The sequence below is a fragment of the Arvicanthis niloticus genome, unplaced genomic scaffold, assembly GCF_011762505.2.
Source record: "Arvicanthis niloticus isolate mArvNil1 unplaced genomic scaffold, mArvNil1.pat.X pat_scaffold_1264_arrow_ctg1, whole genome shotgun sequence".
NCBI classification, from domain to species: Eukaryota; Metazoa; Chordata; class Mammalia; order Rodentia; family Muridae; genus Arvicanthis; species Arvicanthis niloticus.
In genome coordinates this window covers 12,742-39,742 of record NW_023045260.1, presented here as the reverse complement: position 1 = coordinate 39,742, position 27,001 = coordinate 12,742, and the positions used below count along the sequence as shown (strand labels likewise).

The 27,001-nt window shown below is 46.5% G+C and overlaps 1 long non-coding RNA gene across 1 annotated transcript; it reads left to right on the top strand.

Moving 5' to 3' along the window:
- The first annotated feature begins 14,302 nt into the window (after nt 1–14,302).
- On the top strand, nt 14,303–18,048 carry LOC117701525 (uncharacterized). The gene is made up of 3 exons (XR_004605756.2): nt 14,303–14,451; nt 16,550–16,720; nt 17,888–18,048. It is a non-coding gene; the product is annotated as an uncharacterized LOC117701525 (long non-coding RNA).
- The last annotated feature ends 8,953 nt before the right edge of the window (nt 18,049–27,001 follow it).

Below are 27,001 nucleotides of genomic sequence, written 5' to 3'. Positions count from 1 at the left end.
GTCCGACCTGCAGAAGCAGAGAGGCAGAGAGGCAGAGAGGCCGACCTGCAGAAGCAGAGAGGCAGAGAGTCAGAGAGGCAGAGAGTCAGAGAAGCAGAGAGTCAGAGAGGCAGAGAGCCAGAGAGGCAGAGAATCAGAGAGGCCGAGAGGCCGAGAGGGCGAGAGGCGGAGAGGCAAAGAGGCCGAGAGGCCGAGAGGCAGAGAGGCAGAGAGGTAGAGAGGCAGAGGCAAAGAGGCAGAGAGGCAGAGAGGCAGAGTAGGAGATGCAGAGAGGCAGAGAGGCAGAGAGGCAGAGAGGCAGAGAGGCAGAGAGGGAGGCAGAGAGGCAGAGTCCTATGCAGAGGCACAGTGGCAAAGAGGCAGAGGCAGAGAAGCATAGGCAGAGGCAGGGGAAGCCGCAGAGAGACAGAGGCCGAGAGGCAGAGAGGCAGAGAGGCAGAGCGGCAGAGAGGCAGGGAGGCAGAGAGGCAGAGAGGCCGACCTGCAGAAGCAGAGAGGCAGAGAGGCAGAGAGGCCGACCTGCAGAAGCAGAGAGGCAGAGAGTCAGAGAGGCAGAGAGTCAGAGAAGCAGAGAGTCAGAGAGGCAGAGAGCCAGAGAGGCAGAGAATCAGAGAGGCCGAGAGGCCGAGAGGGCGAGAGGCGGAGAGGCAAAGAGGCCGAGAGGCCGAGAGGCAGAGAGGCAGAGAGGTAGAGAGGCAGAGGCAAAGAGGCAGAGAGGCAGAGAGGCAGAGTAGGAGATGCAGAGAGGCAGAGAGGCAGAGAGGCAGAGAGGCAGAGAGGCAGAGAGGCAGAGAGGCAGAGAGGCAGAGAGGCAGAGAGGCAGAGAGGCAGAGAGGCAGAGAGAATGAGAGGCAGAGAGGCAGAGGAGAGGCAGAGAGGCAGAGAGGCAGAGAGGCAGAGAGGCAGAGAGGCAGAGAGGCAGAGAGGCAGAGAGGCAGAGAGGCAGAGAGGCAGAGAGGCAGAGAGAATGAGAGGCAGAGAGAATGAGAGGCAGAGAGAATGAGAGGCAGAGAGGCAGAGAGGCAGAGAGGCAGAGAGGCAGAGAGAATGAGAGGCAGAGAGGCAGAGAGGCAGAGAGGCAGAGAGGCGGAGAGGCCGAGAGATGGAGAGGGCGAGAGGCCGAGAGTTGGAGAGGCGGAGAGGCGGAGAGGCGGAGAGGCGGAGAGGCAGAGAGGTAGAGAGGCAGAGGCAAAGAGGCAGAGAGGCAGAGGCAGTGGCAGAGAGGCAGAGACGCAAAGAGGCAGAGAGGCAGAGGTAGAGAGGTAGAGAGGCAGAGAGGCAGAGAGGCAGAGAGGCAGAGAGGCAGAGAGGCAGAGAGGCAGAGAGGCAGAGAGGCAGAGGAGAGGCAGAGAGGCAGAGAGGCAGAGAGGCAGAGAGGCAGAGAGGCAGAGAGGCAGAGAGGCAGAGAGGCAGAGAGGCAGAGAGGCAGAGAGAATGAGAGGCAGAGAGAATGAGAGGCAGAGAGAATGAGAGGCAGAGAGGCAGAGAGGCAGAGAGGCAGAGAGAATGAGAGACAGAGAGAATGAGAGGCAGAGAGAATGAGAGGCAGAGAGAATGAGAGGCAGAGGCAGAGAGGCAAAGAGGCAGAGAGGCAAAGAGGCAGAGAGGCAGAGGTAGAGAGGTAGAGAGGCAGAGAGGCAGAGAGGTAGAGAGGTAGAGAGGCCGAGAGGCAGAGAGGCAGAGAGGCAGAGAGAATGAGAGGCAGAGAGGCAGAGAGGCAGAGAGACAGAGGCCGAGAGGCAGAGAGGCAGAGAGGCAGAGAGGCAGAGAGGCAGAGAGGCAGAGAGGCAGAGAGGCAGAGAGGCAGAGAGGCAGAGAGGCAGAGAGGCAGAGGAGAGGCAGAGAGGCAGAGAGGCAGAGAGGCAGAGAGGCAGAGAGGCAGAGAGGCAGAGAGGCAGAGAGGCAGAGAGGCAGAGAGAATGAGAGGCAGAGAGAATGAGAGGCAGAGAGAATGAGAGGCAGAGAGGCAGAGAGGCAGAGAGGCAGAGAGAATGAGAGACAGAGAGAATGAGAGGCAGAGAGAATGAGAGGCAGAGAGAATGAGAGGCAGAGGCAGAGAGGCAGTGGCAGAGAGGCAGAGACGCAAAGAGGCAGAGAGGCAGAGGTAGAGAGGCAGAGAGGCAGAGAGGCAGAGAGGCAGAGAGGCAGAGAGGCAGAGAGGCAGAGAGGCAGAGAGGCAGAGAGGCAGAGAGGCAGAGAGGCAGAGAGGCAGAGAGACAGAGAGGCAGAGAGGCAGAGAGGCGGAGAGAATGAGAGGCAGAGAGGCAGAGAAGCAGAGAGGCAGAGTGAATGAGAGGCAGAGAGGCAGAGAGGCAGAGAGGCAGAGAGGCAGAGAGGCAGAGAGACAGAGAGGCAGAGAGGCAGAGAGGCGGAGAGAATGAGAGGCAGAGAGGCAGAGAAGCAGAGAGGCAGAGTGAATGAGAGGCAGAGAGGCAGAGAGAATGAGAGGCAGAGAGAATGAGAGGCAGAGAGAATGAGAGGCAGAGAGAATGAGAGGCAGAGGCAGAGAGGCAAAGAGGCAGAGAGGCAGAGGCGTATAGAGAGGTAGAGAGGTAGAGAGGTAGAGAGGCAGACAGGCAGAGAGGCAGAGAGGCAGAGAGGCAGAGAGGCAGAGAGGCAGAGAGGCACAGAGGCACAGAGGCAGAGAGGCAGAGAGGCAGAGAGGCAGAGAGGCAGAGAGGCAGAGAGGCAGAGAGGCAGAGTGGCAGAGAGGCAGAGAGGCAGAGAGGCAGAGAGGCAGAGAGGCAGAGAGGCAGAGAGGCAGAGAGGCAGAGAGGCAGAGAGGGAGGCAGAGAGGCAGAGTCCTAGGCAGAGGCACAGTGGCAAAGAGGCAGAGGCAGAGAAGCATAGGCAGAGGCAGGGGAAGCCGCAGAGAGACAGAGGCCGAGAGGCAGAGAGGCAGAGAGGCAGAGTGGCAGAGAGGCAGGGAGGCAGAGAGGCAGAGAGGCCGACCTGCAGAAGCAGAGAGGCAGAGAGGCAGAGAGGCCGACCTGCAGAAGCAGAGAGGCAGAGAGTCAGAGAGGCAGAGAGTCAGAGAAGCAGAGAGTCAGAGAGGCAGAGAGCCAGAGAGGCAGAGAATCAGAGAGGCCGAGAGGCCGAGAGGGCGAGAGGCGGAGAGGCAAAGAGGCCGAGAGGCCGAGAGGCAGAGAGGCTGAGAGGTAGAGAGGCAGAGGCAAAGAGGCAGAGAGGCAGAGAGGCAGAGTAGGAGATGCAGAGAGGCAGAGAGGCAGAGAGGCAGAGAGGCAGAGAGGCAGAGAGGCAGAGAGGCAGAGAGGCAGAGAGGCAGAGAGGCAGAGAGAATGAGAGAATGAGAGAATGAGAGAATGAGAGAATGAGAGAATGAGAGAATGAGAGAATGAGAGAATGAGAGGCAGAGAGAATGAGAGGCAGAGAGAATGAGAGGCAGAGAGGCAGAGAGGCAGAGAGGCAGAGAGAATGAGAGAATGAGAGAATGAGAGGCAGAGAGAATGAGAGGCAGAGAGAATGAGAGGCAGAGAGAATGAGAGGCAGAGGCAGAGAGGCAAAGAGGCAAAGAGGCAAAGAGGCAGAGAGGCAGAGGTAGAGAGGTAGAGAGGCAGAGAGGCAGAGAGGTAGAGAGGTAGAGAGGCAGAGAGGCAGAGAGGCAGAGAGGCAGAGAGAATGATAGGCAGAGAGGCAGAGAGGCAGAGAGACAGAGGCCGAGAGGCAGAGAGGCAGAGAGGCAGAGAGGCAGAGAGGCAGAGAGGCAGAGAGGCAGAGAGGCAGAGAGGCAGAGAGGCAGAGAGGCAGAGAGGTAGAGAGGTAGAGAGGCAGAGAGGCAGAGAGGCAGAGAGGCAGAGAGAATGAGAGGCAGAGACAGAGAGACAGAGGCCGAGAGGCAGAGAGGCAGAGAGGCAGAGAGGCAGAGAGGCAGAGAGGCAGAGAGGCAGAGAAGCCGACCTGCAGAAACAGAGAGGCAGAGAGGCAGAGAGGCCGACCTGCAGAAGCAGAGAGGCAGAGAGTCAGAGAGGCAGAGAGTCAGAGATGCAGAGAGCCAGAGAGGCAGAGAATCAGAGAGGCCGAGAGGCCGAGAGGCCGAGAGATGGAGAGGGCGAAGAGGCGGAGAGGCGGAGAGGCAGAGAGGTAGAGAGGCAGAGGCAAAGAGGCAGAGAGGCAGAGGCAGTGGCAGAGAGGCAGAGACGCAAAGAGGCAGAGAGGCAGAGGTAGAGAGGCAGAGAGGCAGAGAGGCAGAGAGGCAGAGAGGCAGAGAGGCAGAGAGGCAGAGAGGCAGAGAGGCAGAGAGGCAGAGAGGCGGAGAGAATGAGAGGCAGAGAGGCAGAGAAGCAGAGAGGCAGAGTGAATGAGAGGCAGAGAGGCAGAGAGAATGAGAGGCAGAGAGAATGAGAGGCAGAGAGAATGAGAGGCAGAGAGAATGAGAGGCAGAGGCAGAGAGGCAAAGAGGCAGAGAGGCAGAGGCGTATAGAGAGGTAGAGAGGTAGAGAGGCAGAGAGGCAGAGAGGCAGAGAGGCAGAGAGGCAGAGAGGCAGAGAGGCAGAGAGGCAGAGAGGCAGAGAGGCAGAGAGGCAGAGAGGCAGAGAGGCAGAGAGAATGAGAGGCAGAGAGAATGAGAGGCAGAGAGAATGAGAGGCAGAGAGAATGAGAGGCAGAGAGGCAGAGAGGCAGAGAGAATGAGAGACAGAGAGAATGAGAGGCAGAGAGAATGAGAGGCAGAGAGAATGAGAGGCAGAGGCAGAGAGGCAAAGAGGCAGAGAGGCAAAGAGGCAGAGAGGCAGAGGTAGAGAGGTAGAGAGGCAGAGAGGCAGAGAGGTAGAGAGGTAGAGAGACAGAGAGGCAGAGAGGCAGAGAGGCAGAGAGGCAGAGAGGCAGAGAGGCAGAGAGGCAGAGAGGCAGAGGAGAGGCAGAGAGGCAGAGAGGCAGAGAGGCAGAGAGGCAGAGAGGCAGAGAGGCAGAGAGGCAGAGAGGCAGAGAGGCAGAGAGAATGAGAGGCAGAGAGAATGAGAGGCAGAGAGAATGAGAGGCAGAGAGGCAGAGAGGCAGAGAGGCAGAGAGAATGAGAGACAGAGAGAATGAGAGGCAGAGAGAATGAGAGGCAGAGAGAATGAGAGGCAGAGGCAGAGAGGCAGTGGCAGAGAGGCAGAGACGCAAAGAGGCAGAGAGGCAGAGGTAGAGAGGCAGAGAGGCAGAGAGGCAGAGAGGCAGAGAGGCAGAGAGGCAGAGAGGCAGAGAGGCAGAGAGGCAGAGAGGCAGAGAGGCAGAGAGGCAGAGAGACAGAGAGGCAGAGAGGCAGAGAGGCGGAGAGAATGAGAGGCAGAGAGGCAGAGAAGCAGAGAGGCAGAGTGAATGAGAGGCAGAGAGGCAGAGAGAATGAGAGGCAGAGAGAATGAGAGGCAGAGAGAATGAGAGGCAGAGAGAATGAGAGGCAGAGGCAGAGAGGCAAAGAGGCAGAGAGGCAGAGGCGTATAGAGAGGTAGAGAGGTAGAGAGGTAGAGAGGCAGACAGGCAGAGAGGCAGAGAGGCAGAGAGGCAGAGAGGCAGAGAGGCAGAGAGGCACAGAGGCACAGAGGCAGAGAGGCAGAGAGGCAGAGAGGCAGAGAGGCAGAGAGGCAGAGAGGCAGAGAGGCAGAGTGGCAGAGAGGCAGAGAGGCAGAGAGGCAGAGAGGCAGAGAGGCAGAGAGGCAGAGAGGCAGAGAGGCAGAGAGGCAGAGAGGCAGAGAGGCAGAGAGGGAGGCAGAGAGGCAGAGTCCTAGGCAGAGGCACAGTGGCAAAGAGGCAGAGGCAGAGAAGCATAGGCAGAGGCAGGGGAAGCCGCAGAGAGACAGAGGCCGAGAGGCAGAGAGGCAGAGAGGCAGAGTGGCAGAGAGGCAGGGAGGCAGAGAGGCAGAGAGGCCGATCTGCAGAAGCAGAGAGGCAGAGAGGCAGAGAGGCCGACCTGCAGAAGCAGAGAGGCAGAGAGTCAGAGAGGCAGAGAGTCAGAGAAGCAGAGAGTCAGAGAGGCAGAGAGCCAGAGAGGCAGAGAATCAGAGAGGCCGAGAGGCCGAGAGGGCGAGAGGCGGAGAGGCAAAGAGGCCGAGAGGCCGAGAGGCAGAGAGGCAGAGAGGTAGAGAGGCAGAGGCAAAGAGGCAGAGAGGCAGAGAGGCAGAGTAGGAGATGCAGAGAGGCAGAGAGGCAGAGAGGCAGAGAGGCAGAGAGGCAGAGAGGCAGAGAGGCAGAGAGGCAGAGAGAATGAGAGAATGAGAGAATGAGAGAATGAGAGAATGAGAGAATGAGAGAATGAGAGAATGAGAGGCAGAGAGAATGAGAGGCAGAGAGAATGAGAGGCAGAGAGGCAGAGAGGCAGAGAGGCAGAGAGAATGAGAGAATGAGAGAATGAGAGGCAGAGAGAATGAGAGGCAGAGAGAATGAGAGGCAGAGAGAATGAGAGGCAGAGGCAGAGAGGCAAAGAGGCAAAGAGGCAAAGAGGCAGAGAGGCAGAGGTAGAGAGGTAGAGAGGCAGAGAGGCAGAGAGGTAGAGAGGTAGAGAGGCAGAGAGGCAGAGAGGCAGAGAGGCAGAGAGAATGAGAGGCAGAGAGGCAGAGAGGCAGAGAGACAGAGGCCGAGAGGCAGAGAGGCAGAGAGGCAGAGAGGCAGAGAGGCAGAGAGGCAGAGAGGCAGAGAGGCAGAGAGGCAGAGAGGCAGAGAGGTAGAGAGGTAGAGAGGCAGAGAGGCAGAGAGGCAGAGAGGCAGAGAGAATGAGAGGCAGAGAGGCAGAGAGACAGAGGCCGAGAGGCAGAGAGGCAGAGAGGCAGAGAGGCAGAGAGGCAGAGAGGCAGAGAGGCAGAGAAGCCGACCTGCAGAAACAGAGAGGCAGAGAGGCAGAGAGGCCGACCTGCAGAAGCAGAGAGGCAGAGAGTCAGAGAGGCAGAGAGTCAGAGATGCAGAGAGCCAGAGAGGCAGAGAATCAGAGAGGCCGAGAGGCCGAGAGGCCGAGAGATGGAGAGGGCGAAGAGGCGGAGAGGCGGAGAGGCAGAGAGGTAGAGAGGCAGAGGCAAAGAGGCAGAGAGGCAGAGGCAGTGGCAGAGAGGCAGAGACGCAAAGAGGCAGAGAGGCAGAGGTAGAGAGGCAGAGAGGCAGAGAGGCAGAGAGGCAGAGAGGCAGAGAGGCAGAGAGGCAGAGAGGCAGAGAGGCAGAGAGGCAGAGAGGCGGAGAGAATGAGAGGCAGAGAGGCAGAGAAGCAGAGAGGCAGAGTGAATGAGAGGCAGAGAGGCAGAGAGAATGAGAGGCAGAGAGAATGAGAGGCAGAGAGAATGAGAGGCAGAGAGAATGAGAGGCAGAGGCAGAGAGGCAAAGAGGCAGAGAGGCAGAGGCGTATAGAGAGGTAGAGAGGTAGAGAGGCAGAGAGGCAGAGAGGCAGAGAGGCAGAGAGGCAGAGAGGCAGAGAGGCAGAGAGGCAGAGAGGCAGAGAGGCAGAGAGGCAGAGAGGCAGAGAGGCAGAGAGGCAGAGAGGCAGAGAGGCTGAGAGGCAGAGAGGCTGAGAGGCAGAGAGGCAGAGAGGCAGAGAGGCAGAGAGGCAGAGAGGCAGAGAGGGAGGCAGAGAGGCAGAGTCCTAGGCAGAGGCAGAATGGCAAAGAGGCAGAGGCAGAGAAGCATAGGCAGAGGCAGGGGAAGCCGCAGAGAGACAGAGGCCGAGAGGCAGAGAGGCAGAGAGGCAGAGCGGCAGAGAGGCAGGGAGGCAGAGAGGCAGAGAGGCCGACCTGCAGAAGCAGAGAGGCAGAGAGGCAGAGAGGCCGACCTGCAGAAGCAGAGAGGCAGAGAGTCGGAGAGGCAGAGAGTCAGAGAAGCAGAGAGTCAGAGAGGCAGAGAGCCAGAGAGGCAGAGAATCAGAGAGGCCGATAGGCCGAGAGGGCGAGAGGCGGAGAGGCAAAGAGGCCGAGAGGCCGAGAGGCAGAGAGGCAGAGAGGTAGAGAGGCAGAGGCAAAAAGGCAGAGAGGCAGAGAGGCAGAGTAGGAGATGCAGAGAGGCAGAGAGGCAGAGAGGTAGAGAGGCAGAGTAGGAGATTCAGAGACGCAAAGGCAGAAAGGCAGAGAGGCAGAGAGGCAGAGAAACAGAGAGGCAGAGAGGCAGAGAGGCCGACCTGCAGAAGCAGAGAGGCAGAGAGGCAGAGAGGCAGAGATCATCCTGTCTGTCTCTGTACCAATACCATGCAGTTTTTATAACTACTGCTCTGTAGTACAGTTTGAGGTCAGGGATTGTGATTCCCCCAGAATAGTTCTGGCTATTCTGTTGAGAATAATTCTCACTGTCCTGGGTTTTTTGTTATTCCAAGTGAATTTGTAAATTGCTCTTTCTATCTCTATGAAGAATTGATTTGGAATTTTGATGGGTATTGCATTGAATCTGTAGATTGCTTTTGGAAGGATAGCCATTTTTACTAAGTTAATCCTGCCAATCCAGAAGCATGGGAGATCTTTCCATCTTCTGAGTTCTTCTTCGATTTCTTTCTTCAGAGACTTGAAGTTCTTGTCTTACAGATCTTTCACTTGCTTGGTTAGATTCACTCCAAGATAATTTATTTTATTCGTGGCTATTGTGAAGGGTGTCATTTTCCTGATTTCTTTCTCAGCCTGTTTATCCTTTGAATAGAGGAAGGCTATTGATTTGTTTGAGTTGATTTTATATCCAGCCACATTGCTAAAGTTGTTTATCAGGTTTAGGAGTTCTCTGGTGGAAGTTTTAGGTTCACTTAAGTATACTATCATATCATCTGCAAATAGTGATATTTTGACTTCTTCCTTTCCTATCTGTATCCCTTTGACTTCCTTTTGTTGTCTAATTGCTCTGGGTAGGACTTCCAGTACTGTATTGAATAGGTAAGTTGAGAGTGGGCAGCCTTGCCTAGTCCCTGATCTTAGTGGGATTGCTTCAAGTTTCTCTCCATTTATTTTGATGTTGGCTACTGGCTTGCTGTAGATTGCTTTTACTATGTTTAGGTTTGGGCCTTGAATTCCTGATCTTTCAAAGACTTTTAACATGAAGGGATGTTGAATTTTGTCAAATGCTTTCTCAGCGTCTAGTGAGATGACCAAGTGGTTTTTTTCTTTGAGTTTATTTATGTAGTGGATTACATTGATGGATTTCTGAATATTGAACCATCTCTGCATTCCTGGGATAAAGCCTACTGGATCATGATGGATAATTGTTTTGATGTGTTGTTGGATTTGGTTTGCGAGAATTTTATTGAGTATTTTTGCATCAATATTCATAAGAGAGATTGGTCTGGAGTTCTCTTTCTTTGTTGGGTCTTTCTGTGGTTTAGGTATGAGCGTAATGGTAGCTTCATAGAATGAATTGGGTAATGTTCCTTCTGTTTCTATTCGATGGAATAGCTTGAAGAGGATTGGTATTAGGTCTTCCTTGAAGGTCTGAAAGAATTCTGCACTGAAACCATCTGGCCCCGGACATTTTTTGGTGGGAAGATTTTTAATGACTGTTTCTATTTCTTTAGGAGTTATGCGAGTTTTAGATGGTTTATCTGCTCCTCGTTTAACTTTGGTACCTGGTATCTGTCTAGAAAATTGTCTATTTCATCCATATTTTCCAATTTTGTTGAGTATAGGCCTTTGTAGTAGAATCTGATGATTTTTTAAATTTCCTCTGTTTCTGTTGTTATGTCTCCCTTTTCAGTTCTGATTTTATTAATTTGAATGCTGTCTCTGCGCCCTTTGGTTAGTCTGGCTAAGGGTTTGTCTATCTTGTTGATTTTCTCAAAGAACCAGCTCCTGGTTTTGTTGATATTTTGTAAAGTTCTTTTTGTTTCGACTTGGTTGATTTCAGCCCTGAGTTTGATTATTTCCTGCCGTCTATTCCTCTTGGGTATACTAGCTTCTTTTTGTTCTAATGCTTTCAGGTTTGCTGTCAAGTTGTTGATGTATGCTCTTTCCAATTTCTTTTTGTGAGCACTTAGAGCTATGATTTTTCCTCTTAGTACTGCTTTCAATGAGTCCCACATGTTTTGATATGATGTGTCCTCATTTTCATTTAATTCTAAAAAGTCTTTAATTTCTTTCTTTATTTTTTCCTTGACCAAGTTATCATTGAGTAGAGCATTGTTCAGTTTCCAAGTCTATGTGGGCTTTCTGTTGTTTTTGTTCATAAGACGAGTCTTAGTCCATGGTGGTCTGATAAGGTACTAGGGATTATTTCAATCTTTTGTATCTGTTGAGGCCTGTTTTGTGACCAATTATATGGTCTATTTTGGAGAAGGTACCATGAGGTGCTGCTGAGAAGAAGGTATATTCTTTTGTTTTAGGATGAAATGCTCTATAGATGTCAGTTAGGTCCAGTTGGTTCATAACTTCTGTTAGTTTCATTGTGTCTCGGTTTAGTTTCTGTTTCCATGATCTGTCCATAGCTGAGAGTGGGGTGTTGAAATCTCCCACTATTATTGTGTAGGGTGCAATGTATGCTTTAAGCTTTAGTAAAGTTTCTTTTACATATGTGGGTGCCCTTACATTTGGGGCATAGATGTTGAGAATTGCAAGTTCCTCTTGGTACATTTTTCCTTTGATGAATATGAAGTGTCCTTCTTTATCTTTTTTGATTACTTCTGGTTGAAAAGTGATTTTATTTGATATTAGAATTGCTACGCCAGCTTGTTTCTTGGGACCATTTGATTGGAAGATTGTTTTCCAACCTTTTATTCTAAGGTACTGTCTGTCTTTCCCACAAAGGTGCCTTTCCTGAATGCAGCAAAATATTGGGTCCTTTTTATGTATGCAGTCTGATAATCTATGTCTTTTTATTGGAGAATTGAGTCCATTGATATTAAGAGATATTAAGGAAAAATGAGTGTTGTTTCCTGTTATTTTGTTATTGGCAGTGCAGATATGTTTGTGTAGCTACCTTATTTTACAGTTTATGAAAGATTACTTTCTTGCTCTTTCTAGGATATAATTTCCCTCCTTGTATTGGAGCTTTCCTGCTATTATTCTTTGTAATGCTGGGTTTGTGGAAAGATATTGTGTAAATTAGGTTTTGTCATGGAATATTTTGGTTTCTCCATCAATAATGATTGACAGTTTTGCTGGGTATAGTAGTCTGGGCTGGCATTTGTGTTCTCTTAGGGTCTGTATGATTTCGGTCCAGGATCTTCTGGCTTTAATGGTCTCTGGTGAGAAATCTGGTGTAATTCTTATAGGTCTGCCTTTATATGTTACTTTGCCTTTTTCCCTTACTGCTTTTAGTATTTTTTCTTTGTTTTGTACATTTGATGTTTTGACTATTATGTGGCAGGAAGTATTTCTTTTCTGGTCTAAACTATTTGGAGTTCTGTAGGCTTCTTGTATATTTATGGACATCTCTTTCTTTAGGTTAGGGAAGTTTTCCTCTATACTTTTTTTGAAGATATTTACTGGTCCTTTTAGTTGGGGGTCTTCCCCCTCATCTATACCTATTATCCTTAGGTTTGGCCTTCTCATTGTGTCTTGGATTTCTTGTATATTTTGGGTTAGTAGCTTTTTGTATTTTGCATTTTCTTTGACAGTTGTGTCACTGTTTTCCATGGTATCTTCTGCTCATGAGATTCTCTCTTCCATTTCTTGTATTCTCTTGGTGATACTTGTGTCTATGACTCCTGATTTTTTTTTAGGTTTTGTATCTCCAGGGTAGTCACCCTTTGTGATTTCTTTATTGTTTCTACTTCCATTTTTAGATCCTGCATGGTTTTGTTTAATTCCTTCTTCCGGGTTTTTTTTTTTTTTTCAATTTCTTAAGGGATTTTTGTGTTTCTTCTTTAAGGGTTTCTATCTGTCTATCAGTGTTCTCCTTAAGTTCTTTGAGATTGTTATTTATGTCTTTCTTAAAGTCCTCTATCATCGTCATGAGAAGTGATTTTGATTCTGAATCCTGCTTTTCTGGTGTGATGGGGTGTTCAGGGTTTGCTATGATGGGGGAATTGGGTTCTGATGATGCCGTGGAACTTTTGTTTCTGTTGCTTACTTTCTTGAGCTTGCCTTTCAACATCTGGTTAACTCTAGTGCTGCCTGTACTTGCTGTCTCTGACTGAAGCCTGCCTTTCCAGTTATCAAGCTTGTGTCTGCTCTTCTAGGGGTCCAGATGTCTCTGTGATCTTTTCCAACTGCACGGATTACAGCGGTACCTCTAGGATGCCTCAGGATATGGTATCTCCAAGGTAGCAGTCCAGCTAGGTGTCTGCTGTTCTGGGTGCAGTGTCTCCTCTAGGATATCTCAGGATATGTTTGTTGTCTGACACTCTGAGTTCAGTTGTTCCTCTGAGGCTCTGGGTTGAGTGGACCTTCCAGAATGTCTCAGGGGAACTCCAGGGTCCACACAACAGCAGGCTGGGCAGAGGTCTGGTCTAGGCCTCAGATCCGGGAGAGGGGCAGAAGGGGAGTGCTCATTCGAAAAGGTTGACACCACCCCTGGTACATCAAGTCTTTTCAGAACTAAGCACATTCTCTCCCACTGAGGAAACCAGACAAGGCAACACAGTTAGAGGAACAGAATCTGCAAGCAGGCAGCCGAGTCAGGAACAGACCTGGTTGTAGTTGTTTGGAGACCCCCAGGAAGACCAAGCTGCACATCTGCTGCATACGTGCAGAGCCTAGGTGTAGCCTGTGCTTGCTCTTTGGTTGGTGGTTTGGTCTCTGGGTCTAGGTTAGTTGACATTGTTGGTCCTTCTATAGAGTCCCTCTGCCTTCTAGGTCCCTCAGTCCTTCCCCCAACTCTTCCACAAGACTTCCTCAACTCTGTCTAATGTTTGGTTGTGGGTATCTGCATCTATTTTGGCCAGCTGTTGGGTAGAACTTCTCATAAGACAGTAATGCTAGGCTCCTGTCTGCAATTATTACAGAATATCACTCATTCATAGGATCAGTGGTTGTTTCTTGCCTATGGGTTGGGTCTCAAGTTGGGCCAGTCGTTGGTTGCCTGTGCCCTCATTCTCTCTGCACCATCTTTGTTCCTGAACTTCTTATTGGCAGGACATATTCTGGGTTGATAGTTTTGATAGGTTGGTGTCCTTATCCCTCCACTGGGAGTCCTGCCTGGCTACAAGAGGTAGCTACTTCAGACTCCATATGCCCCACAGCTAGGAGTCTGACCTAGTCACTCTCATAGACTACCTGCCTACCCCCACCACACCCTCACCTGTGTGCACACTCATCCACCTGCTGCCCACTGCCATATTATTTTCCTTTATTGTATTATTACCAGCCTGGTGCCTGTTAAAGCAGAGAGAGGGGTAGGTTTTCTTTTCCACCAGAAGTACAGATGATTTGAGCTGCCATGCTGGTGCTGGGAACAGAACGAAGGTGCTCTACAGTGCTTTTAGTTGCTGATCCATCTCCCTAGCACCCCACAGTTATTTTATCTTTATTTTATTTCACTTTATTTTATTTTTGTGTGTATAGGTAATTTGCCCTGCATGTGTATCTTTGGCCACATGTGAACAGTGCCCTTAGTGGCCTGAAATGGCCATGGCCTCTCCTGATACTAGAGTTCCAAATGGTTGTACGCTTCCATGTGTGTACTGGGAATCGAACTTGGGTCCTTGGAAGAGCAGCCAGTTTTTTTTAACTGATCCATTTTTAAAGTCCCTGTTTCAGAGATCTAGTGGCATATTTATAATTTTTAATTTCTCTGACCCACTCATACTTGAGTAGCAGTTAGATCTCCATAAATTTTTGTAGGTACTGAAGCATTTTTATGTATAGATCAGATAGTCTACATGAAAGTATTCTTTTTCTTTTTCATTTTTAAAGTTTGTTTAGTGTTTCAGAATGAGCTCTGTTTTAGAGAAGAGGTTTCCATGGCCTGCTGAGAAGAATGTATATTCTTTGATTCTTGAGTAAAATGTTCTGTAGGTATCTGTTAAGTCCATTTATTGTAGCATGTCATTTAATTCTGAAGTTTCTCTATTTTTCTTTTTTTTGTAAATGGCCGAAAGATGCGGGTATTGTTTTGTAATCCTTTCAGCTAGCCTGATTAGCTATTACTATCTAAAGTCCGTATTGAAATGCGTGTTAATTGCCTGTACTTTATTTTTCAGATGCTGGTAGAGGGAGTGGGGCCACTAGGCACTAAGGACATATGTTGTAGCCTCAGGCCTTGGGGTTAGAGATGGCATAAAGCTCCCCAGACCTTGGACTCTGGATGTGAGACTAGGGATAAGATTGAGAATTTGAAAGAATGCAAGTTCGGTACCATTATGAAGACTTACACAGATGGGCCTGAGCCCAGGATGTTTGGCCAGGCTAGACCTGAGAGGTTGGATTATGGTGCAGGGGGCAGAGGAAGCTAGGTTCTTAATATTCAGTGTTTAATTTCTCTTTAAAATTCTCCCATTATAGATACTGTCTCCTCAAGATTCTAAAGCAGTGTCAGGCTTTGAGAGAAGCTCTTGTTGCCGCAGGGAAAGAGGTTTTGTGGCATGGGAGGATAAAGGATGAACCAGCTCCTTACTGTAGCATCTGTGAGGTAAGTATCCTTTCTTACTGGAGGTTGATCTGGATTCTGTAGAGTTGTAAGTTCATTGGTTTATCTGGATCTTGAAATATGATCTCATGTAGCCAACAGTAGTTTTGAACCCCAGAACTTCTTGTCTCCACCTTATATCTAATGGGATACTGGGTATATAATAGCATATCAGGGTCAGTTTCTCTTGTTTGTAAATGCCAAGTCTTATTTATTTACTTACATGCCAAACACTGTTCCCTTCCCATTTGTTCCCCCCATCCCCTGCCTTAGTAGAGTCCCTTCACCCATCCACCTCCCCTTCTCCTGAGAGAGGGTGGGTCTGTGGTTGTCCCCACCCCCTACAACCCCATCCCTCCACCCTGGAACATCAAGTCTCTTGTGGTTAGGTGCATCCTCTCTTACTGAAGCCAGACAAGGCAGCCCTTGTTGGGGAACATATTTCACGGTTAGGCCTCAGCTTCAGTTTATCTATATGTTTATGTTATGCTTTTTACAAAACTCACATATTATAATTACTTTAAATTCTTACCTGAAAATGAAATATTATACTGTATATTGGCCTAGAATCATCTGCTAGGCATACATGTAATAACTCCTTGCCAAATGACAATTATCTCAGACTTTGAAGATATCAAAAGCACAGATGGTGACAGACTAGATTTAGTGTAGTGCAAGTCCAGTCAGGTAATTACTAATTCTTTGTCTTAGGGTTTTACTGCTGTGAACAGACACCAGGACCAAGACAACTCTTAGAAGGACATTTAATTGTGGCTGGCTTACAGGTTGCAAGGTTCAGTCCATTGTCATGAAGGTGGGAGTATGACAGCATTCAGGCAGGCATGGTGCAGGAGGAGCTGAGAGTTCTTAATCTTCATCTGAAGACTGCTAGTGGAAGGTTGACTTTCAGGCAGCTAGGACTAGGGTATTAAAGTCCACACTCACAATGACACATCTACTCCAACAAGGCCACACCTCTAATAGTGCCACTCCGTGGGCCAAGCACATTCAAACCATCACAGCCCTTTACAGTATTTGTTATAGTAGATGAGCATTCTAGAATTTTTTAGTTCCAATAGGAAGAAAGATGAGTAAATCCACACCTGAACTCATATGAAAGGTTTTAGTCACAACAGCAGCACATGGGTAGAAATGTGGCATAAGTGACAGCATTTACGTACACAGCATGAGTAATTATTGGGATTTGATTTTTAGCTCTAGAGAGAAAAGAGCTTGCCTTTTTTGTTTGTTTGTTTAGCTTTCATTTTATTAGAAGACAAATTACAAACAACCAACTATGGCACTCATATGTATGATTGAATATGAAACTGGCAAAATAAACAAATTATTCAATACTTAGAAGTGCTGTTTCTGATTCACATAGATGGGCATACAGGCCTTGGAGCATTCAACTTTCTTTGAGGGTTGAGTTCAATTTCACCAGCCAAAGTGGATTATTATAGAATATTTTAGGCTTTGTGAACATTCAAAGGATGAGGAAAGGGGTACAGATAAGCAGTGAGTGAAAATAGTTTCTTGTCCAGGGTAGGGGAAGAATGTTTGTGATAGAATGGCTTATATATGGCAACTGGCATACTCGTGAGATATGTCTCTGGGTCAAGATAGACTTCAAATTCTTAAATATCAACATTAGCGGATATATCTAAAATGTACTCATGATACTGAAATAACTAAAGTGTTTGATGATCAGAGACAGTATAGACAGAAATGTCATTAATTTGCACGCTGTTGGAATTACCTTCAGACATACTTGCTATAGAAGGGACAACAAAATGGTTCATCAAGCAAAAAAAAGGACACTTTCCACATGTGGAAGTCTGATAATGAGAGACTCAACTTTCCAGAGTTGTCCTGTGACCAGCATGCATGTGTACATAAAGGCACATACACATTTTTTTAAAAATGAACTTTATGACAACTAAAGCCAACAAGGTACTCAACAATTTCCAGGTTTTTTTTTTTATGTCTGTTTTAAATATACATTAAAATATCATTGGATTTAATGATTGTTTCTTTGTATTTTCCTCTAGCCAAATGTTTAAATTCAAAATATTTTGTTCTTTCTCTTGTGTAAAAATAGGTGGAAGTTTTTAATTTGCTTTTTGTCACTAACGAAAGCAATTCTCAAAAGACATATATAGTACATTGTCAGAACTGTGCACGAAAATCAAGTGGAAATTTGGAAAATTTTGTGGTGCTAGAACAGTACAAAATGGAGGACCTGATTCAAGTCTATGACCAATTTACATTAGTAAGTGATTTAAAATGACACTATATACTTAACTGGGTTGCAAAGGAGCAGTTTGACTTTTGAGTACCAATATGTTAAAATCCCCTTTGGTCCAGTAGATACATTGTACTTTATAAACTTGACATAGGGGTGTGTGTGTGTGTGTGTGTGTGTGTGTGTGCGTGCACACACACACATAGACACATACACACATATATATTCACTTTTTAAAAATGAGAATGTTGTCACAGCTAAATTTTAAAAATCTTTTCCTGCTTTTTACAATAATTTATATATATATATATATATATATATATATATATATATATATATATATATATATATATATATCCTAGTTGATAGTTAATTTGTTTTTCTGTAGTAATTACCAGGATGGACATAGTATTTTTAATCTCATTATATTTATTTAAAATGTAATACTTCCTACTGCTATTACCTTCATAGAAATAGACTGTGGCTCACAGTAAATATGAAGTTCTTGTCCACATTCAGTGTTTGATAACTTGCACAGTTTTTTTGGTTTTTTTTTTTTTTTTTTTAAGATTTCTTTAGTTTTATATTATATTTGGGTGTTTTGCCTACATGTATGTCTATATACCATGTGCAAAATTGCTGTTTTTAATTTCAAAAAAATATTGTTTGAGATGGTATTTACTCCTACTCCAGAAGTTGTGTCTTTAGAAATACAGTTTGAGTTATAGATATTATTTTAGGAGTTTTATTTGTACATTAGAAATTTATTTTCAGATTTTTGTTGTTGATAGTCATGTTGCTTGAGGAAATTAAAGAACAACATGGAGTGTTTAAAATAAATAACAGAATAGAAACACAGATTATGTTTCTATATAATCATGCCACTAACTAGCTGATGGAATGTTTATTACATTTTTCATTGTACATTTAGAATTTTTAAAAATCAACTCAATAATACTTCAAATTTTTTTTGATTAAGTGGTAAACTACAGAAAAAACGATGGAGATTTTTGGTAGCAGAATCTTGGGAACTGGATTCGGTATGAATTCTCACTTAGCTGACTATTAAGATTTTGCTTCTTTCTAACCCAAGCATAAACAAGTCGTTAGTGTTCACTTATAGCTCTGAGCTACAGAATACTTACAGGCTTATGTAACAAAACAATAATTAATATACTTTTCTTTTATTTGTAGGCTCCTTCGTTATCTTCTGCATCTTAATATTGTTCCAGAAATACTGAGGCCGTTGTTCTTCATGAAATATACTACTTATTTTATTGTTATTTCTTAAGACTGCTATCTCAAAGCTAAGTCTATGCAACCTTTTAAGTGTAGGGAATCAGGAGACTAAACAGAGAGCATTACTTCTATTCTAAGATTTACAAGGTTGACCCAGATGTATTTCATAATTAAAAATTAAAAGTAGTAGTCACATGATTTGTATATGTCTGCCAGAAATACCATTCTACACAGACTAATGGCTTGAAAACAACCCTTTTTATGTGTATGCATTTCTGGGCTGACAGATTTCTTTATGCTCATAAGTTACCCCAAATTTTTTCTTCAGAATCAAATAACATCTTACTTGGCTACTTCTTTTTAAGACAACTAACAAATTGGAAAAAAAAATTTTTACCAATTTTTTTCAAAAGTCAAAATAATATGAAAAAGGCTTGTATTGCTCTGTCGCTGTTGTTTTGAAGTCTTGATTTCATGTGATTATGAAATAAAAATATTAACAGACAAGGTAAAAAGACTATAGGTTGCATATAAATAATTTCAAATTTCAAACTATTTATAAATATACATGTATATATGTGTATATTGCTTGAAAATACTTGTGATGAATGTTGTTATTTTTCTAGATTCACTTGCCATTAAATACTAAGGAGTTGTGTAATTTTAAATGCCAAAATTAAATTTTGTATGTGTAAATAAAGCTACTTAGCATTGTACATAAACTTTTATTAAAATTGTTTAGTGTTTAAAGATTAAAATTTAAAGTTTGAGTTGTGAAGACTATATAGTTCCATTCGATGTTCTTTTTCAAAGTTAATAAATATATATGTATTTTATGTGTCTATAAACACATATATGTAGAAATCTCAATATTTCCCTCTACAAGGAAATCACATTTTTCAATTTTTTATGTCCGATAGTTTTGAAGCTATTTGCTTACAAAATATGTATGCTTATTTTTAAAAACCATCAGTGTCTTTTAGTTTGATTAGGTGGCAGCTTATGCAATGACAACTCGTAAGTAGTAGTCACTGTCAGAAATATATTTTAAGGGCAGAAAACAAAGGTAAATTAAGATAGAGAGTTGACAAATGCTTATCATTTAGAGTTTTGCTTTAATGGAAAAGTTAATTGCAATGATGACCTTCTATTTTAGAATATGAATACACTTAGGAACATTTTTTAAAAGTTAGATAATTTTGAAATTCCATGTATTCATTCTTGTTCAACCTGGTGTGTGTTGGGAGACAAAGGCATTCGAATTTATTATTAGTAAATCTTAACAAGGTCTATGAAGACTTTATTTCATATTTTAAAAGCTTACTTTTTTACTTAAAAGCTTAGTTTTACGGTATAACAAAGACATCCCTATTTTCTTCTGTTTTTTTTTTTTTTTTTTTTTGAGGTACTTGCCTGCATTATCATTTTATTATTTGTTCTTTCCAAAGTGTTTTTCTAAGAGCTTTGGTGAAGAATTGATGAAGCATTCTAAATGAAGTCATACAAATTACAAAACAAAATTTTTATTTCTTGGTAGTAAACTAGCTTGATTGCATTATGAGTTTTTGTATGGTTTGAAATATGTCATCACAGAAACAATAAAGTCATAAATATATGTATTATTAGGCAATTTGGAAATATTTGTGGCTAGTGATTACCTATATAAGAACGAAATTGATACAATTTTTTTGTTAAAACCTACGTAGTAAGAAAGTGGTGAGGTGGCTTAGTGCATAAAGCAGTTGCTTTGAAATCCTACCAACTTAATTAAGATTGGTCCCTGGATCCCATGTTCAAGTAGGAGAGAACTGACTCCAATGAGCTCTCCTCTTGAGTTCACACGTATGCCACACATACAAATATAAACAGTATAAAGTACTAAATATAAAGTATTCTTAAATTCTTCAAAGCTAAATCATTTCCAAGATCCACATAAATTTAACTTAGTGGATTTACGTAGAATTCAGAAATGAGTTAGTTCTTATTGATTACAGGTATATGATGCATAACAGATGAAAAGGGAGAGACTACAGCAGACACCAAGAAAATTCAGAAAATAATAAGGATATACTTGAAAATTTTTGTGCTCCACTAAACTGAAAAACTTTAAATTTGTATTGGAAATTTATTTTAAATATATACTTATAGGAGTATAGATTCCTAGATACCTAGATAAAAAACTAGGTGTGGTGTTGCATACTTTTAACATTTGTCCAAGAGAAACTAAGACTCATTTTTGAAGTCTAGATTAACCCACTAAGTTAACTTTATGTTGATCTTGGAAATGACTTAGCTTTGAAATTTTTAACACAACAATAAATTAAGTAACACAAATCAGAACAAATAACAAAAATTTTTGTATACAAAATACTAAAGTCATTATTTTCTGTCGGGCCGATGTGCAGTTTTGTTTGAAAATAAGGATTTCTTACTAAAACGTTTGAACTGGATTTCTGGGATTTGCTTGATAGCTATTCTGGCCAGTTTTGGCAAACAAGGTGATGTCTCCAGCAGAATACCAGGGTTGACCTCTGGCCTCTACAAGCAGTCATGTACAAGTGCACATTCATTATTAAAATTACACAAAGCATACATGTAAACACTCAAGCACAAAAGGAAATGCCTTGAGAAGATGAAAAGTATCACTGAATCTAACCCCAGAATGTACATACTTGTAAAGAATGCATTCTACTTAATTTGTATTCTTCATCAGACCATTAATCTCAGTTGAATAATACCTCAGAGACTGTCTTTAAGTTTAAATTGGATATTGTACCTCCCATTACAAAGAATATGTGGGCATAACTTAAAACTTTTTTAAAGATTTATTTATTCTTTATACAGTATTCTGCCTGCATGTATGCTTGTACACCAGAAGAAGGCACCAGATCTCATTATAGATGGTTGTGAACCACCATATTGTTGCTGGGAATTGAATTCAGGACCTTTGGAAGAGCAGTCAGTGCTCTTAACCTCTAAGCCACCTCTTTAGCATCTTTCCTCAACCCCCCACCCCCTACTCCCCTCCCCAAGACAGGGTTTCTCTGTAGTCCTGGCTGTCCTGGAACTCACTCTGTAGACCAGGCTGGCCTCAAACTCAGAAATCCACCTGCCTCTGCCTCCCAAGTGCTGGGATTAAAGGCGTGCTCCATCACTGCCCGGCTCCTCTTTAGCATCTTAAAACATTTTTTAAACATATCACAGAACAATATGTTTGCTACAACTAAGATTAGATATGATTTAATAGATATTAGACTTTCAGACATTTTTTGCTATGAGAATTATTACTGTTGACTGTTTTTAAACAAGAACGTATGATGGAATATGTCAAAAATACATAGAATATATAGCATACTTTGTGCTGTATATGTTTTAGAAAAAAGATTTCTATATACAGAAATTCAAGACAGAAATGTGTCTGCACAAATTTGCATAGAATTTTAAGTAATAGCACAACTGTTCTTGTATTGAGTTTGTATTTTGTTAAGAATTGTACATCTATGTTCATAAGGAATAGTGGCTTCTGATTTGTGTGTGTGTGTGTGTGTGTGTGTGTGTGTCTGTCTTCTGTCTGTCTGTCTGTCTGTCTGTCTGTCTGTCTTCTGTCTGTCTTTGCATGGTAATATGGCTTCAGAAAACAAATTAGTCTATGTTTTCTGGGGTAATTTGAGGAGTGTTGGAATTAGTTTTTCTTTGAGGGTCTGGCTCTGAGCTTTTTTGGTTGGAAGGTTTTTACTTAGTGTTTGTATTTCATTAGGGATTATGAGTCTGTTTAAATTCTTGCCTTGATCTTGATTTAACTTTGTTAAGCTGTATATATCAACAAATTTACCCTTTTCTTTTAGTTCTTTAGTTCAGTGGAGTACAAAATTTTGAAGTATATCTTTATACTTTTCTGATTTTTTTTAATTTCATCTCTAATTTTAATAATTTGAATCCTCTGTCTCTTTGTTTTGGTTAGCTTGCTAAAAATTGTCACCCTTGGTGTTGTTTTTTGTTTTTTGTTTTTCAGGAGCAACTCTTTATCTCTTTATTTCATTAATTCTTTGTGGGGTTTTTGTTTGCCTGTATTTTAATTCTTTCAGTCCTAAGTTTATTTTCCCTGTGTACCCTTTGTATTCATTGTCATTATTCTGCCATTTATTCATAACCTCACTTAACTCCTCAATCAGCATTATTGCTGTTATTTTTCAAATCTTAAGTCACTTTTTTCAGTTGACATGTCTATGAGTATACTGATTTCTTGTGAGGTCTTGCTTTTGGTTATTTAGGTTTTTATGTATGTGTTGGGAGTTAGGCATCTTGTCCCTCTTTAAATAGGTCTCAGAAATTGTTTCCTCTTACTCTAACATGTCACATGGTTTTCTTGATGCACGCTGAAGACCATAATTACCTGTGGGTATGAAAACAAATGTTTCTAGCTATGCTGGTTTAGTAAATTAGTGGTTCTCTTTCAACAACCATGACTTCATTGCACTAGGTTTCTAGTACCAGGCATAATATTCCTTTTGTTGAGTGAATCTTAAGTCCAATTACAGATATTACCAAGATATGTATGCCACCTTGAACATATGTGGTTCATACATTTCATAGGTTGGTAAATATGTTGGTTGCTTCCCTCATTTGTAAACTTCTGTGGCACTGTGGTTCCATGAAAACTAGTCCTCAGTGAGGACACATTCAACTTAATTTCAGCATGGTATCTTCACCAAAAAGGACTTAGCTTCCACCTCTTGGGGTACACCAGGAGTAACTACAATAGGCTGTATGCTTGGGCCCTAGCTGTCACCTCAGAAGAGGGCTTCTCATGTCCTGTATCAAGAATGTTTATTAAGTGATCTTTTACACTTGGAGATAGCACTATCAGCATAGATCAGAAAATTTCATTAAAATATGTAAGTTTTTATACAGTGAATAAGGAATTACTTGGATTTTAGATTTTGGGGGTTTTTTTTCTAAGTAACTAGTTAATGATGTGACTGACTCTGTGTATTTTTCTTTTTTTTTTTTAATTTTAGAATTTTTTTTTTAGATCTTTCATTTACACTTCAGATGCCATCCCCTTTCCCCATTCCCCCCCTTAGAAAACCCTTTATCCTATGCCCCCTTTTCATTTTTGCATTTATACATTTTAAAAAAAAATGTTAATCATAGGCTTTATAAGTTTGGTATTGTTCAATCAGAGGTGTAACCCACTACCCAACCTAGATATATCTACTATCTTTGACTGGTGGAGATACATGAACATCTGCTTCCCTGTCTCCCCCCTCTATCTCTCTTTCATCACCTAGCTTCTCCTCTCCTTCTTCTTCTCCTCTTCTTACTCCTTTTCTTCCTCTCAGTATTCTTCCCGCCTTAGCTCCTCCTACACATCACCACTCCTGTTAAAAGGAAACTTTTCTCTCAAAATACAATTAGAGCATAATTATGCCAATTTGTACCAGTGAGGTACAAGATAGTCCTAATACCCAGTCCATCCTTTTGTTGACTAACCAGCTCCTCTGTCATCTATTCTAACTAAAACATTTAGTTCTGAACCTGGCTTTAGGATGAATGTCAGCTGACGACCATACAGTCAGATCTTTTCTCTCTGCCTCTCTGCCTCTCTGCCTCTCTGCCTCTCTGCCTCTCTGCCTCTCTGCCTCTCTGCCTCTCTGCCTCTCTGCCTCTCTGCCTCTCTGCCTCTCTGCCTCTCTGCCTCTCTGCCTCTCTGCCTCTCTGCCTCTCTGCCTCTCTGCCTCTCTGCCTCTCTGCCTCTCTGCCTCTCTGCCTCTCTGTTTCTGCAGGTCAGCCTCTCTGCCTCTGTGATTCTCTGACTCTCTGCCTCTGTCTCTCGGCCTCTGCATATGCCTCTGTGCGACTGCCTCTGTGCCTCTGACTCTCTGACTCTGACCCTCTGACTGTGACTCTATTTCTCTTCCTCTCTGCCTCTGTATCTGGCTCTTCCTCTGCAACACTGCGTCTCTGCCTCAGTCTCTGCCACTGCTTCTCTGCATCTGCCTCTCTGCCTCTCTGCCTCTCTGCCTCTGCCTCTGCCTCTGCCTCTCTTCCTCTGCATCTCTGCCTCTGCCTCTTTGCGACTGCCCCTGCCCCAGCCCCTGCCTAAGCCTCTGCCTCTCTGCCTCTCTGCCTCTCTCTGCCTCTCTGCCTCTCTCTGCCTCTCTGCCTCTCTCTGCCTCTCTCTGCCTCTCTCTGCCTCTCTCTGCCTCTTTGCCTCTCTCTGCCTCTCTCTGCCTCTCTCTGCCTTTCTCTGCCTCTCTGCCTCTCTCTGCCTCTCTCTGCCTCTCTCTGCCTCTCTCTGCCTCTCTGCCTCTCTGCCTCTCTGCCTCTCTCTGCCTCTCTGCCTCTCTGCCTCTCTGCCTCACTCTGCCTCTCTCTGCCTCTCTCACTCTCTGCCTCTCTGCCTCTCTGCATCTCCTACTGTGCCCCTCTGCCTCTCTGCCCTTCTGCCCCTCTGCCCCTCTGCTACTCTGCCACTCTGCCACTCTCTGCCCCTCTCTGCCCCTCTCTGCCCCTCTCTGGCCCTCTCTGGCCCTCTCTGGCCCTCTCTGCCCCTCTCTGCCCCTCTCTGCCCCTCTCTGCCCCTCTCTGCACCTCTCTGCCCCTCTCTGCCCCTCTCTGCCCCTCTCTGCCCCTCTGACCCTCTCCCCGTCTCCCTCTCTCCCTCTCTCCCTCTCTCCCTCTCTCCCTCTCTCCCTCTCTCCCTCTCTTTCTCTGTGCCTCTGCGCCTCTGTACCTCTCTGCCTCTCTGCCTCTCTGCCTCTCTGCCTCTCTGCCTCTCTGTTATTCTGCCTCTCTACCTCTCTGCCTCTGCCTTTTTGCCTCTTTGCCTCTCTGCCTCTCTGCCTCCCTGCCTCCCTGCCTCCCTGCCGCTCTGCCTCTCTGCCTCTCTGCCTCTCTGCCTCTCTGCCTCTCTGCCTCTCTGCCTCTCTGCCTCTCTGCCTCTCTGCCTCTCTGCCTCTCTGCCTCTCTGCCTCTCTGCCTCTCTGCCTCTCTGCCCCTCTGCCCCTCTGCCCCTCTGCCCCTCTGCCCCTCTGCCCCTCTGCCCCTCTGCCCCTCTGCCCCTCTGCCCTTCTGCCCCTCTGCCCCTCAGACCCTCTGACCCTCTGCCTCTCTGCCTCTCTGCCTCTCTGCCTCTCTACCTCTGCCTCTCTGCCTCTCTGCCTCTCTGCCTCTCTGCCTCTCTGCCTCTCTGCCTCTCTGCCTCTCTGCCCCTCTGCCCCTCTGCCCCTCTGCCCTTCTGCCCCTCTGCCCCTCAGACCCTCTGACCCTCTGCGTCTCTGCCTCTCTGCCTCTCTGCCTCTCTACCTCTGCCTCTCTGCCTCTCTGCCTCTCTGCCTCTCTGCCTCTCTGCCTCTCTGCCTCTCTGCCTCTCTGCCTCTCTGCCTCTCTGCCTCTCTGCCTCTCTGCCTCTCTGCCTCTCTGCCTCTGCCTCAGCCTCTCTGCCTCTCTGCCTCTCTGCCTCTCTGCCTCTCTGCCTCTCTGCCTCTCTGCCTCTCTGCCTCTCTGCCTCTCCTCTGCCTCTCTGCCTCTCTGCCTCTCTGCCTCTCTGCCCTTCTGCCTCTCTGCCTCTCTGCCTCTCTGCCTCTCTGCCTCTCTGCCCCTCTGCCCCTCTGCCCCTCTGCCCCTCTGACCCTCTGACCCTCTGACCCTCTGACCCTCTGACCCTCTGACCCTCTGACCCTCTGACCCTCTGACCCTCTGTCCCTTTTCATCTCTGCGTCTCTGTGTCTCTGCCTCTCTGCCTCTCTGCCTCTCTGCCTCTCTCTGCCTCTCTCTGCCTCTCCTGCATCTCTGCCTCTCTCTGCCTCTCTCTGCCACTCTCTGCCATTCTCTGCCACTCTCTGCCCCTCTCTGCCTCTCTGCCTCTCTGCCTCTCTGCCTCTCTGCCTCTCTGCCTCTCTGCCTCTCAGCCTCTCAGCCTCTCTGCTTCTCTGCCTCTCTGCCTCTCGACTGCCTGTCTGCCTGTCTGCCTGTCTGCCTGTCTGCCTCTCTGCCTCTCTGCCTGTCTGCCTCTCTGCCTCTCTGCCTCTCTGCCCCTCTGCCCCTCTGCCCCTCTGCCCCTCTGCCCCTCTGACCCTCTGACCCTCTGACCCTCTGACCCTCTGACCCTCTGTCCCTTTTCATCTCTGCGTCTCTGTGTCTCTGCCTCTCTGCCTCTCTGCCTCTCTGCCTCTCTGCCTCTCTGCCTCTCTCTGCCTCTCTCTGCCTCTCTCTGCCTCTCTGCCTCTCTGCCTCTCTGCCTCTCTGCCTCTCTGCCTCTCTGCCTCTCTGCCTCTCAGCCTCTCAGCCTCTCTGCTTCTCTGCCTCTCTGCCTCTCGACTGCCTGTCTGCCTGTCTGCCTGTCTGCCTGTCTGCCTGTCTGCCTGTCGGCCTGTCTGCCTGTCGGCCTGTCGGCCTGTCGGCCTGTCGGCCTGTCGGCCTGTCTGCCTGTCTGCCCTCTCCGGCCTCTCCGGCCTCTCCGGCCTCTCCGGCCTCTCCGGCCTCTCCGGCCTCTCCGGCCTCTCCGGCCTCTCCGGCCTCTCCGGCCTCTCCGCCTCTCCGCCTCTCCGCCTCTCCGCCTCTCCGCCTCTCCGCCTCTCCGCCTCTCTGCATCTCTGCATCTCTGCATCTCTGCATCTCTGCATCTCTGCCTCTCTCTCTGCCTCTCTCTTCCTCTCTCTCTTCCACTCTCTCTTCCTCTCTCTCTTCCTCTCTCTCTGCCTCTCTCTGCCTCTCTCTGCCTCTCTCTGCCCCACTGGCCCTCTGGCCCTCTGGCCCTCTGGCCCTCTGGCCCCCTGGCCCTCTGGCCCTCTGGCCCTCTGCCCCTCTGCCCCCCTGCCCCTCTGCCCCTCTGCGTCTCCCTCTGCCCCCTGCCCCTCTGCCCCTCTGCCCCTCTGCCCCTCTGCCCCTCTGCCCCTCTGCCCCTCTGCCCCTCTGCCCCCTCTGCCCCCTCTGCCCCTCTGCCCCTCTGCCCCCCTGCCCCCCTGCCCCCCCTGCCCCCCCTGCCCCCCTGCCCCCCTGCCCCCCTGCCCTCCCTGCCTCCCTGCCTCCCTGCCTCCCTGCCTCCCTGCCTCCCTGCCTCCCTGC